Source organism: Petromyzon marinus, chromosome 4 (assembly GCF_048934315.1).
Source record: "Petromyzon marinus isolate PM22_M1 ecotype Great Lakes invasive population chromosome 4, UKy_Petmar_22M1.pri1.0, whole genome shotgun sequence".
Taxonomy (NCBI): domain Eukaryota; kingdom Metazoa; phylum Chordata; class Hyperoartia; order Petromyzontiformes; family Petromyzontidae; genus Petromyzon; species Petromyzon marinus.
This window is the reverse complement of record NC_133670.1, coordinates 20,069,271-20,084,575: the sequence shown is the minus strand read 5'-3', so window position 1 is coordinate 20,084,575 and position 15,305 is coordinate 20,069,271.

Here is a 15,305-nt window from a genome sequence, read left to right as displayed (position 1 = left end):
CTAAGGCGAATAGGAGGGAAGGACCTACATATATTGCAAAAAAAAAACCATTGTGACATCTTCAACCATATTTATTTATTTCCCTTTCAAAAATGTACAGTTTTATTCGACTCAAGGTAAAGTCATCAATTGTAAAAATCACTCACTGCACTGATTTCTTCAAGCAAAAAAAGTATTCCTAGCCTTATCCGTGGCAGTCATGAATGCTGTCATCGCAATTCAAAGACTACCCTGGACGCCTGTTAAAAATAGAGCTGCATAGCAAATCGGATTCCTTCAGTACAAATAAATGAACGTTATGATTCTGAAAGATAAAAAAACATTTCCGATGGCCGAGCTGCCGTCGGTCCTCAGCTGTTACCTCAGTGTCGAACGGAGGACTTAAATGCCTGACAGCATATGAGGACCCACGCCTTATTAGCCCATGGGTTAATCCGATCCTGCCCATAGGTAATTCACTCCTTTCAAGATGTATTCAAGGAAATTGGACCAAACGCCCCAATGACTAATACTTTTTACTTTACCAGGTATGGGCACACTGAGCGATGTAGATCTATGGCTGATCGTGGGAACATTTCCAACAGCCAAATACCTCTAAACGCATTGAGGGAAAAACCTGGCAAAAAAAATCCACGCGATCACGGGGAGAACATACAAACTCGGAATATACAAAGGTCTGGATGAAATCCACGACCTCCTGTATACCAGGCGAGGGAGTTAACATCTCGCCACCACGGCGGCCTGCAATGCAGACACCTTGACAATCAACGAAACATTAATGGTGAAATAGACTTCATTATTATAATATCGTATATCATACAGGGGCAACGTTACGTAGCCTTCAAGAACAGTAATCTTTACTCATTAATGTACGAAAATATTCATGTTTGAGCAAGAGAGTACAGTGTGTTATACATATATTAGGTGTAGATGAATATGAACATTGTGATTTTTAAAAATGTTTCATCCGGGCACATTGGTATGTTGCTTTTAACCTGCTCTCGCATGACTCCTCCAAAGTTCCAGTGTGCGCCTGAATTTAACCCACAACATACATAGTAATATACCGAATACATATTACTTGCTGTGGCATATGGATCTGAAACAGAGACGTAAATAAATGTAACAGGAGCTTGAGAGCGCGTAAAGAAGAGAGATGCGTGCCTGGGAATTTCCCGTTGAGGTGCAGCGTGAGGAACGCGCGGTGTTCGAGCGCCACGCGCACGTTAAAGATCGCCACCGTGTCGGCGTTTAAACGGAGAGTGAGTCGGGCCCGCGGGTTACAGAGCGCGTCGTTCGACGCCGCGGTGGCCCGTGGTCGAGACGAGTGACGGATTGATTTGAAGCTTTCGTGACTGCAGGAATCCATACTCTTTGGTTCTTTCGGTAAAGTCACGTGGGTCCTCAGGAGGACGATTGCTTGTGTGGCGATCGAAACGTCGTGATCTATGATTTTTTTCTACCTACGTGACTTTACCGAAATAACCAAAGGGGATAGTGACGGATTTGGCGGAAGCTAGGGTGAGGAAACCACCAACTCGCAGCGGGCGATTTCAGCTCGTGGGTAAGGGACTCAATGGATTTTTATCCAGAGAGATCTTGTCCGATGCTAATGATTATTCATATTATTACGAACAAAATAGCGAATGAACGCTCACCAAAAATATAACACGTGCACATACACAATACCGCCTCTACAAATTCATCGGCTAAGACTGGCCTCGTTAGCCAATTATTCGTTGTGGTTTCACTGAAAACAGAATGTTTTAATATTAAATCTTGATTCAAAGCTTTCGTGACTGCAAGAATTCATACCGAAAGACCCAAAGAGTATGTTTTAATATTGTCCACCTCTCCTGACTTATAAGTTCGATTCGAGTTAATTCCGCGGTTCATTTGCACGGTTGGCTACGTACGGTGCAAAAGAAGTTCAACATACATAAGTGTGTGAGGCAGGGCCGTAATTATCCAATAGGCATGCTGCTAGGGCCGACGAAACACTAAAGGGCCTAGGGGAAAAAATGTGACCATGTCTTTTTTTGTATGATAAAAAAAATGTAACCAAGATACCTTGTTGAATAAATATGTTTATATAGCAAGGAAAGTCACAGTGTATATACAAAGAGGCAGAGTCATATTCTTTGGGTCTTTCTGTAAAGTCATGTAGAACAAAAAAATAATATTAAAAAACTTACAAAAGAATTTACAACAAAAAATTGTTCTACGTGACTTTACCGAAAGACCCAAAGAATATGAATTCCTGCAGTCACGAAAGCTTTAAGTCAAGGCAGAGTCAATGTCAATCGTGTTTTTTTTTATTTTCACAGGGTGAGTGTAATTAACACCGAAGATGAAGTTTTCGAGATTTTTTTTCATTGCAAAAATTAGCAAATAACATCTTGAAATTGTGTTTTTCGCACAAATCAAGCGAGTGATAGCGGCCGTAGTAACCACGGGGCAGCAGTGACAACTGCGGAAAGTTATCGCCGAAGAACTACGACACAAGAAGTGCCCTAGGGCCTACAAGAACCTTAATGCGGCCCTGGTGTATGAGAGGTGTAAGGGTCGCTGCAGTGAGTGGGTTGGCCATTGTGAACCTTGCAATTCTCAAAATCTCGCGACACCGCGACAATCGGCGATCGTTGTGCTTGTTGCACAATTACACGCCGATTTATAACGCCGCGATCGTCAGATCTCACGTGCGTCTCGGGTAGTATTTCTTACGTAATTGATTAATAAATATCGCAATCTCAATATCCCAGCACTCTCTTTAAAAATTAAAAATAACATTGAATTCAAGGTGTCCGTTTGTCGGTATCAGAGACGGATTATTTGGTGATGCTGCTGCTGCGTTGGCAGCGATGCACAAACACAAACAAACACGAACAGTCAACACATTCTGATTAAAACATAACATTTATAATATTTAGAAGCCATCGCGCCTGTGCACTTTTAAATCGAGATTTAAGTTTTGTTTTCCTCCGATTATCACGGTTAACTAGGTGCGGTGCGAAAAAAATGCAACATACATACGAGTGACGTTTCGAGCACTGGCCTTGCATATGTTATGAAGAAGGGGCATTGCCTGAAACGTCCCCTATTGCATAGTTTTCATTGCGAAGCATGCAGCGTGTTTACGTTTTTCTTATTTTGTTGTGTTCTTTGTATTGTAGACTGTATCGTATATACTGCATGCGGATGCCATTGGTATTTAACTGTCACCGAGATTAGGACGTTTCATCCGACCGATCCTCTTCCGGAAATGTGTCAGTTGTTACGCGCACCTACGCACGTGCTCACAAACACACACTCGCAGACACAAACTCACAAATACACACTCACAAATGCACACTCACAAATACACACTCACAAACACAAACTGACACAAACACAAACTCACATTCACACACACACACAACAATAACAACAGCCGCCATTCGCCACTGATATATTTTAAGAAGAAGATCACGAAGTGGCGGTGACCTCACCACGGCGCCTGTGCCAGGCTTGGTGCACACAAAGACAAAGATCACCCCGTATAGCCTTAACACACTGTTGGGGCAAGTGCTGTTAGCGAGCACCTATGAAGGCCAGTCGGAACGACACACGAAGGAGTCGGGTGGCCAAAAACCACGCACGGCCGTCTTTGTATTTCTCGTGGCGATGTTTATATGTTTGAGGCCGAGTCGACATAGGGCTACTCCCAGGACCGCTTCAGGAAAATCGTCACACTCACAAACTCCGACTCGTGCACGTTATGGACCTGTGCCAGAAGGTCTCCTCCGTCTTCGCTCTGATTCCGCCGGACCGAGTTCAAAATTCTGGAGTGTTTCTTTTGCGCCACAATTCCACGTGGTTCCGAGAGCGCGACAAAATGTTTGTTTGGGGCCGTTCATAAATGACGTCACGCACCTAGGGCGGGGTCAGACATTTGTGACGATGTGTGACGAGGGGGGGGGGGGTTGAGAAATGTGACATCACATCAAAATGCGCAACTTTAAATAAATATAGACAACACGTTCTACTTAATTAAATAGACGTTTTAGTAAATGTTTTCTCCTACAACATCAGAGTGCAGCGCCACATTAAATACGCACTACAATGACAATAGTTTAAAGCGATTTGAAGCATGTTTTATTTTATTTTTGGGGGGGGGGAGCAGAGCTTTGTGACCTCATATTTGAGGGGGGTCTGACATTTTGTAACGCCGTGTGACGAGGGGGGGTGGGGTCAAAAATCGTGCAAAATCGCGTGACATCATTTATGGATAGCCCCTTTGAAATAAAAAGCAAAACAACCATCACGTAAACACGCGCACCGTCCGCGGTGTGGACAATATTTTTTGGGCCAGATTCACATTGAACGATTCACAAAGCGGCACGTCACGTGTGCACCTGATTGGCTCACAGGTGACGACAGCACATTGATCCCCTCTGTTTAAGACCGAAGCATGAGGATGTCTCCACAAACTCTGGCTGTCCCGCCTGATGATGCCAGTTGTAATAACTGGCGAAACGTCGTGCTCGAATTGTAAATGTCGGCGGTGGGTTTACTCTCCAACGCACACCCGTGTGCTGAGCAAGTAACGAATTGACACGTTTTGTTTACGTGACAAATCTTACTAATTGGCTGTGTCGGGTGGTGTCGGGTTTAACGACACATATTTTACGCGATCTAACCATAAAAAACGTCTATTATGGAGTGCACCTATATTTTACGTTCGTAAACTGACTAGGCCCTGACCGATATTCCCACAATTGATTTGGTGATACCGCGTGCTACGATAGGAGGGACCCATTTCCCGAAACGTCGCCTGTTATATATATTTTACAACTTGTTTTTGAGTGCAGTGTTATTTACGAACGTGTTGAATATTCACCGATACGTTTTGGTTTACTGAATCCAAGACCGTATTACTGTATTGTATGTATCGGGACAGCATGCGGGGCGCGCCCGCCCCTGATCAAGGACCATCGCCCGAGACGTTTATTCGGTGGTAATGATGATATCGATGATGATGATGATGACAATGATGAGAATCAGCAGAAGAAGAATTATAAGTCACACGCCTGTATAGGCCCACATTCTTAAAGCGCGTCTACCTACCGTGCGTGGTTATTCCGATATTAAGACGCCACTGGAGCTATTGCACTTTTAAATCTAGATCGAAAACTAATTTCTTTCGAACTACCTTTTTTATATTCTTTGTTCTTTCGGTAAAGTCACGTAAGAACCAAGAATATGAATCCCTGCAGTCACGAAAGCTTTAAATCAAAATACCTTTTTTTATGTATAGTTTATTGTCCTTCCCACGCATCTCAGATCATCACGGTTGGCTATGTACGGTGCGAAATAAGTTCAACGTACATGCGTGCACATATCCACCATCAACATCGCGGCCAAGGCTAGGCAACCAAAATAACAAGAAGATAATACTTTTTTTAAGTTCGGTATTTAAAAAGATAACCCTCAATATTTCAAAAGCCGCAATTCACGCGAATACGAGACGGTTCAGTTTCTTTAGTTTCAGTTTCACTTTCTTCATTTTGGTATTGCCTTGTGAGCCATTCGGCTCTTGAATCGGGTGCAACCACAACAAACAAAAAAAACAAAAACACGAACAAGAAAAACATCTTAAAGTGACTATGTGACTGTGCAAATAGAAAATCCATGAAAAAAACAGCTAAATATTCCTGAAAAAAACACCGTACACCAACGCTGTGTGCAAAAAATCCCAGTGGGATGCAAGTCAAACAACAACAACAACCACAGGAAAACTTAGATTAAGGCCATCAGTCTAACTCCGTACTACAACAAAACAAACATGTCCAAACCAAAAAACGTTTTCGAAATCACCAAAAAATAATGCCATAATTGCAACGTAACAGTGATCATAGGGACTGGTAAACAACGTCACGAAACCGTCCCCTAAATAGCCTCATTCGGCTCCGGAGCCGCAGGTTGCCGGCCCCTTCACCATGGCCATCAAATGTTAATGACACTTGACGCATATTTTATTCTACGTATGTGTGTATGTTGAACTTCTTTCGCGCCGCACGTAACCAACCGTGCTCATCGGGAGGTGCGGGGGAAGGACAGCGAACTGTAGACGTGGCCTATTTGTTGGCCCACCGCTGGATGAGGGCCTTGCCATGCCTGGCGGGACGCAGACGGATATTTGGCCATGCTTCACCACGTTGGTTGAGATATTATGATTATAATATTGTAGTAAACCAGCCACGTGCTTGTATCGCGGGCTTTTTATGAGTTGATGCAGAACGCATTTGAATGATGAGACTCTTAAAACATGTGTATGTATTTTTTTGGCTCCCTGTGTTTTTGATAAACTGGAAACTATTTTTATTTTACCAGGTAAGACCCACTGAGCTATACAGCTCTTTTTCTAGAAGCGATCTGGCCACAAATTATAGCGCACCGAAGTGGCTTATCATCGTGTAGAAATGCATAGCAGCTAAATACACTAAGCGCAGGTTTCTAAATGTAGAGGGAAAATTCGGAGGACATGGGGAGAATCCACGCGCCCACGGGGAGAGAGACCATGCAAATTCCAAATATACAGACGGCAGGGTCTGGATCGAACCCACGACCTCATGTATACCAGGCGAGGTAGTTAACATCTCGTCACCATGACGCCCTGAAATTCTTTTAAAACTAAAAATGTCGTCATAAACCTCCACCCCCTTTTGCGTTACGATCCAAGCGCGACCCGATTTTTATCGGGACGCGAGGCGGGTTCCGATGTTAGATGTACCGTGTGAAATAAAAACACATATATCAGTGATTTTAACTTTTTTTAAACGATCGTTTCTCGTGCAATAGGTTGTATATAAAACTATAAAATGCGCAGCCTTGCAATTACCTTCACACGCCTTATGCTGGAGGAAGATCCTTACACTCCAGGGGCTGTGGCTCGTCAAAGCAAAGTTTCGACTGTGGCAGCGCGCAGCCTCTCGCACCTGGGCCCTTAGTCTGTGTACCACGCTGCACCTATAACCACAATATTCTTGTTCTAATTATATCACGGTATTTTTAAAGTCATATTTTACACTTCTAACGCACTTTTCACCTGGTGCTGTACAGAGCAGTATACAATAATAAAACGAACTTATATTTTAATTAATTATCATAATAAGATACATTTTGCCGGCATCGCTTGGTTCTTTCACGGCCAATAAAGTTCAACAAAGTTACAACTTTACCTTTCAGAAGTGACTCACGTAAACACACACGCGCATGTACTATGTACTGTACGTGTCGATTGTTCAACGCGGGATTACGCTCATATATCTGAATATATGTGTATATACACAGCCCGTTGTATATGAAATATACTTATTGATAAAGGCTTTCGCACGCCGTGTCGATTGATAATGGGCTTTGAAAAAAAAAAACAATTTTACTTTACTAGGTAAGGCCCAATGAGCTACTTCGCTCTTTTTTTCAGAAGCGACTTGGCCACAAATGATAGAATGGAAATACAATAATAAAAAGAAAACATTTTATTACGTTTTACTTTTATTATTTTATTTCCATTCTACGTGACTTTACCGAGAGAACCAAGAATATGAATCCCTGCAGTCACGAACGCTTTAAATCGAAATTTAACACAAATGATAACTCAACGAAGTGGCTTGTCACGTGGAAATGTTTTTTTATAGCAGTCTAATACTCTAAACGCGTGTTTATAAATATGGAGGGAAATAAACCGGAGAACCCGGACAAAAATCCCCGCGACCACGGGGAGAGAGACCCGCAAACTCCAAATATACAGGCGTCAGGGTCGGGATCGAACCCACGCGATCTCGTGCATACCAGGCGAGGAAGTAAACATCTCACCACTATACTTCACCGCGTAGTGCGGGTCGGTGAAGGTAAGGGAAGAACCCAGGATCGGTTGAGATAGAATTCGTCCCTGATGTCAGCCGTGGCTGGGACTCGAACTCAGGGGGGCAAACATTTTTTGACGCATGTGCATTTATAAACCATATTCCTTCCTTTCATGTTGATTCTTTGACGAGTACAACTCCAGATGCAAAGTAAATTGTTAAACTATTTTATTATATTTTACCAGGTTAGGCCCACTGAGCTTTATAGCTCTTTTCCAGAAGCGACCTGGCCGCAAATTGATAGCTCAACGAAGTTGATTATCACGTGGACATTAATAGCAGCCAAATACTCTGAACGCACGTTTCTGAATTTAGACGTCCGCGCCCGCCGCTCGCAAGGGCTGATAGGTTCGATTCCTGGCGCGGACAGCTGATTTCCACGGGGGAAAAACGGAGCGAGTTGCGGTGATACCGGTCGTGTGTTTCGCTTGTCTTCAATTCATGCCGCTTGCCGTAGGTCATCGCGAAAAGAGATTTGAACAAATGTGACCCACTGATGATAGGCAGCAGTGAAGCAGTGATGCACAGCCGTGGATGAGAGGGACAATCACGGGGATTGCGGGGACTCAACACGTGCTTGCTCAGTCATTGGGTCAGGAGCCATCCATTGAGTCCGTACGCATGGAGGTGGGAGTGGGGTTAACCCAAATGCGTACGCTTGCGTATGGGGGGGGTCTACTGACAATGTGCGTAAGCATAGGAAACGGGCGGGGGGGGGGGGTTAAGCCTCGATAATAATGCAGCCGGCGGTGGACTATCTGTTTGCTTAAACACGTTAATATTATTTATCATTGATCGTTTCTGCGTGGATTAAATATCGGTCGTTCTATAGGATTCGGGGGGGGGCGGGGGTGCGTCAGGCTGTACGTACGCAGGTGGGGGGGGGGGTAAAAAGTTCGCGTGCGTACAACGAGGCGGAGGGGGGGGACATAATTTTTGCGTACCCACTAAATGGATGGCCCCTCTCGACAACAGCGGTTATCGCCCTGGCTCAACAAAATAAACATTGCCCCCAACGAGCGCTGCTCCGCGCAATTTTGTGCGGGATATAACGGCCGGAGTGGAGTGTGGGTGGGTGGTGGGTGGTGGTGGTGGGGGGGGATGCGTGATGACGTCGGCACGCAGAAGCGCGGTCACGTCACCGCCGCGCAATTGCTCGGCAGCTCGGCAGCCAGCAAAACTTTGTTGTCTAACATCGTGCGATGTCAATGCAGCGATAGAGCGGCAAGGTCAACGAGAGGCCGTCGTGCGATGTAAATGGGGTCAGTATGGAGGGAATTAAATCATTGTATATACATTCGATCAGCTCCCTTGCACGTCCCGCTTCTTGGCTTACGTGAACGGAAATCTTGGAGCTGTTGTAACTTCGCACCTCCTTCGCTATTCCATTAATGTCCATGATTCACGGTCGAGACTAATTTCACGAATCGATTTCTGTTGCTTAAATTTTTGTGACGTTTTTGGTGCGCCCCTAGTGGCTGCAAGGGTCGCACGTGCACGAATTTAAACTCCAGCGAATACGAGCCGACAGTACGTTGTGTCCAGATAGTGTTCAGAGATTCTCACGTGCACGATTCGATGCACGGATAGTCTTCGAATAATAACCGTAATCGATTAATCGATGCATCATTTAACCCCGATGGAGGGGTTAAATGACAAGGCCCCACGATAGCTGAGAAGCAGACGCCTGTGAATCATTGTTTGCATGTTGAACTTCTTTCGCACCATACGTAGCCAACCGCTGCTCATCGGAGGCGCACTTCTAAAGAGACGCGATTTTAATCTAGGCGATTTGAAAGTGCACAGCTTCAGTGGCTTCCAAAAATCGGAAGGAAGAACGTGCCAGACGGCCGCAGAAGGGCATCTGAAAACGCGCGATGCAATAACCGTCTTTGCTCGCTGGCCAGCCAAACGTCGCTGCCAGAATGACCCAAGTTCGCGCGATAGTGGTTTATGCTCCTTGGCGAGATTGGCAAGGCATTGTTATTCACCTGTGATAAGCGCTTTGTGTGTAATTCACACTCGTTTGCAACGTTATTAGCATCATGCACGGTCGACCTACTGCTGGATGAAGGCCTCCATAAAGTGCACCGTGGTGTAGATGTCGATAGTGCAGGCGGTGAAACTGCGCCGGGGCCCAACGTCTGCAGGGGCCCAAGATGGCACGCGAACGAAGAGGAGGGAATGAAATCGGAACAGGGTCCCCATTTAAATTCCTCGCACCAGGCCCTGTGCCAAAGCCACGCGACGCCCACTGCGAGTGCAGCTCTGAGACATTTGGTGAATGTGGAGCGTGTCGAGGAGATTATGATGACGATGATTGATGGCGTTATTGTGGACGACGATGATTATGATTTATGGTGTTGTGAGTGACGGCGACGATGATGATGATGGTTCAGCACCATTGAGCTAACGCAACCATCAAGTGAAAACAGTTGCTGGCGCGTGCAGCTGTAGAGACATGAATCCTGGGTGTCACTGTCCCCTTCTCGCTGGGCTGGATGCCGGAGGGCCGCCGCCTCGCGATGAGGGCGGCCATAAACCGAGTTGTTTTTTTATTATTATTTGCGCGCACGCGCGAATAAAGCAGCCATATGCGTCCGTTGCATAGTTCGAGACAAATAAACCCCTAATTGATTTATATTTGTTTATTTGTTAAACCGGTTTACCTATCCACATGCTAAAATAACCCTCCTTCTCTGTACACCGAGATGGTTATCTCCCGGTATTCTGACCCATGTTCTATGGGTTATATGCAAAGACAAAGATCCCCCGTAAAGCCTTAGCATACTGGAGGGGCAAGTGCTGTTAGCTAGCATCTATGAAGGCTGGAACGGTACAAGAGGGGGTGGGTGGCCAGCACCACGACCGATCGCCTTTGTCTATCCCAGTGGCGATGTTTACGCACCGCACCAGGTACTCATTTGAGGCAGAGTCGACCTAGGGGAGGCCCAGGACCGGTTCCGATAATCGTCACTGGTGTTGGCCGTGAGCGGGAATCGAACCCGGGTCGTCAGGTTCATAGCAACGTGATAACCGCTACACTACCGCTCCCCACGGGTTCCATTACACAACAACCGCCATTCGCCACTAAGTGGCGGTGACGTCACCGCAACGCTTGTGCCAGGCTATGTGCACCTTGAGGCCACGTGAAGTGTCGAACGCCCGCTGGCAGGAGGTCACGGGGCAGACCTAGGTGCCACGGGTCGACTGACTGAGACGACTGGCTGATGCACCACCTGTACCCCCTACTGTGCCAACTTTCTGTGCTTTAGCCACCCGGCGCTCCGCTCGTTGTTGTGAGCGTCGCTCCTCCGCCCTCCGTTGTTGTTGGAGGGCGACTGCCTCCAACTGCCTAGTAGCGTCCTTCACGAGCCTCTTCCACAGAGGCCGATCTTGACACCGCTGGTACCAGTCATCGGCAAGTCCACTCAGCTCCACATCCTCCCGTACCACGTCACTCCATCTCTTTTCTAGCCCGTCCCGCGCCCGTTTAGCCCCCTCTATCCGGCCGAACAAAAGCTGTTTCGGCATGCGGTGACTGGGCATGCGGGCTACGTGACCCAGCCAACGCAGCCTTGCCTGCCGGAGGAGCTCACCATACACACACCACATCACACATGCATACATTCATGTCATTTCATGGGACCTCCTTTGCCAGTACCAAATTGTGAGAATAGGTTTTCCCCTTTTTTTTGGCAACAAAACAGTTTGTGTTAAGATGTTAAAACACCAAACTGACATGATTCCTTGCAAAAGGTTTTAGTTTGGTGTTTTAACATCTTAACACCACCTGTTTTTTTTTGCCAGAGAGACGGAGAGGGGAACACGTGGATCGGAGAACAAACACCAATGCGAGACATCCTGCTGAATGAGAATAGGTTTTCCCATTTTTTCTTACACCTGTTTGTTGCCAGAAAAAAGGGGAAAAACCTCTTCTCATATTTTGGTCCTGGTCAAAGGAGATCTCATGATCCTGGTGAATATTAACAACAGGCGATGGCTTTGGGCATAGTCACGGGCGCTAGGAGATATTTAATTTTATTGAGTAAGGCCCACTGAGCTGCCATGTTGCTCTTTTTCAGAAGCGACCTGACGATCACAAATGATCGCCCAGCAAAGTGGCTTATCACGTGGACAATTACAGCAGCCAAATACTCTAAACCAGGGGTCCCCAACCCCCAGGCCGCGGAACGGTACCGATCCGTGGCCTGTTAGGAACCGGGCCGCACAGCACGGGAGGTGGGGGGGGCCGGGTGGCACTCCACATAATTATCGGCACCTTGGGGACCGCGGCCGGGTAGCGCCCAGCAAAACTGCGGGGGATGGAGGTGGGTAGTTGGGGGGGGTGGGTGGGGGGGCAGGCGGGCGGGTGGGTGGGTGGATGGGGGGGCAGGCGGGTGGCGGTGCGCACTTTGCCGTACGCGCGCCATTGGTGTGACAGTGCCTGGGCCATTGTCTGCGCCTCTCAATGATAGCAACACAGCGTGGGGTGGGGTGGGTGGTGGGACAGTCGAATCAGGGGGTCACGACACACCCCTCGTCAACACCCGTCCCCCCTCCCGTTCACCACCCCACTCTTCACCCGGGGGAAGTTAATGATCCAACCAGCGGACCGAATTCTGTGAACTCCACCTCTAAAAAAACAAATCCAGAATTCCCGCGTCAAGCGGAGGGAGTTACCGAGTTTGTGTCGCTGGGACGGGGGGGGGGCCGCGTGGAGGGAGGGAGGAACAATCCTCGCGGCGGAAGGGAGACCAAGTTGAAATGCCTTTAATGGCTGTTCGCGTTTTATAGCAAAGCCAGCTCGGCCATCCATCCATCCGGGGGCGTCGAACCGCGTAGTAAATTTACACTGAGCAGATGCGCGCGCGTGCATCTGTGTGGTTACGTGCGCGTGACCGTGTGTGTGGAGTGGGTAGTGGTTGGCGCGCTGCTATACGAACCCGGCCGACCGGGTTCGATTCCCGCTGTGTAAACAAAGCCACTCCCCTCGGTCGACTCAGCCTTAAATGAGTACCTGGTGCGCTGTGCAAACAAAGCCACTGGGGGAGACAAAGGCGGCCGGGCGTGGTGCTGGCCACACCCACACTCGTGTGGCGTTTCCGGCATTCATTGATGCTCGCTGACAGCACTTGCCTCTTTAGTCTGTTTAGGCTATACGGGAGATGTTTTTGTCTTTGTGTGGATATTCGTGTGTTTGTATATACGTGTGTGGGGGGGGGGAGCGGTAGGGCGTGGTGCTGGCCACCCACCACCTTATATTCCGTGGAGGCTTTCATTGGCGCTCGCAAACTACAACACTTGCCCCAATAGTCTATTAAAGGCTACATGGCGGGGGGGGGGTCTAAGTGTATTTTTTATTTTGTGTGTATGTATATAATTACTGACTTAACTGTGTACGTGAGTGATATATTTGCATGTTTGTTATATGTCACCTCCGATTAGCACGGTTGGCTACGTACGGTGCGAAAGAAGTGCTGCGTACACATGGCTACATGTGATGTGAGCACGTGCTCACCGCGTGCCGGTCTGAATCGAGAAGCGGTCGCATTTAGACGCACTCCGAATACACTCGCTCGTGTATTTGTACTTGGCGTGGGCGAGTGTCCACGTGCGTGCACGCGTGCACAGGAGCGGACAAAGGTGCACGCCCTCAAGGCTGCTCTCCGTTGATTTCGTCTCAGCGAATACACAACGCACGAAGCAGTATTGGCAAGCGATGATCCGGATAATAGTCATAATTATAACGGTGTTTAGGTATGTAGAGCATTTTTGTTCCCATGAAAATCGTACCACTGGCAATGGCTGAGGAGCCACCGGCAAGCTTGAAGGCAATGATTGCCCAAGCTCCGCGGTTCTTGACATATATATGTTAAGACGTTGTCAGCCGACGAATGAGAGTTAATAAACGTGGTTGGAAGCCGGACCTGCCGGAGAAAAGCCACGGGTGAGAGAGGGGGGGGGGGCAACCATTAAATTCCAAACGGACGGGAACAGATGGAGATTAGTCCGCACCTTCTCCTGGCGAGTCCAGGGCGTCACGGCATTAGCGTTATGCACCGACCCTCGCCTGCACAGCGCCGTCTAAACCTGATGGGACCCTCCTGAGAAAGGGTCTTGATGAGGCTTTCCTTGGTGACAAACCCCTGGTAAACAAGCGTGCAGGCAATCGTGCGTAGCCACCACCGATCCCCGTAAACTGGGCACACGCGTCCCATGTACGCATGCATGCACGTTGAACTTCTTTCGCACCGTACGTAGCCAACCGTGCTAATCGGAAGTGCGGAAGAAGGACAACGAACTACTGTACTGTAGTCATTCCATGCAGGCGGCAAAGAGGCCCTTAGGGGCCGTCCATAAATGACGTCACGCACCTGGGGGGGGGTCAGACATTTGTGACGATGTGTGACGAGTGGGGGGGTGGTTTCGAAATGTGACGTCACATCAAAATGCGCAACTTTAAATAAATATAAACAACACGTTCTACGTAATGAAATAGACTTTTTAATAAATGTTTTCTCCTACAACATCAGAGTGCAGCGCCACATTAAATACGCACTACAATGACAATAGTTTAAAGCGATTTGAAGCATGTGTTATTTGGGGGGGGGGGCAGAGCTTTGTGACGTCATATTTGAGGGGGGGTCTGACTTTTTGTGACGCCGTGTGACAAGGGGGGGGGGTCAAAAATCGTCAAAAATCGCGTGACGTCATTTATGGACGGCGCCTTAGCAACCACGCTCGCAAATGTTATTTGTAACTTCGATCCTTACCCGTGTATCGATAGTTCAATTTTGATGTGCAATTTCATAGAGGGACCGTGTGTTGTTGTCTTGGTGTGGTCTGGGACTCTTTTTGTTGTTGTTTTAGTGTGTTGTCCTTCCCCCCGCATTTCCGATTTGCACGGGTGGCTACATACGGTGCGAAAGAAGTTCAACATGCGTCTGGCTGCCTCGCCCAAGCTTGCATTTAGTGCTGAAAAAACTGTCAGGAATGTATGTACTTGTTCAATTTGTGTTGATAAAAATGTTCGTATTTATTTTTCATGACTTGCTTCCCGTTCCTCTATTTTGCACTCCTATGGCCCTGTTGGCATTATTTGCCGTTGTAACTTTGCCAAGCAGCCCCTAACTGTGGACAATCACGCGAGGCAGAAGGGACACCCTGCCACACTCGTGAAGATGAGGGCCTGGAAAGACTGACGGCGTACACGGGAGGTCACAAACTCATCGCGACAACAACAAAAAATCGCAGAACATCCCTGGTTTAGATCTCCCGCGAAGCTTCTGGGGGCCACAACCCTGAACCGCATCCACACACGACCCACGGCAGCAGCAGCAGGAACAGCAGATGCGGATACTTGATGATGAATTACATGGACAATAAAAAAATATA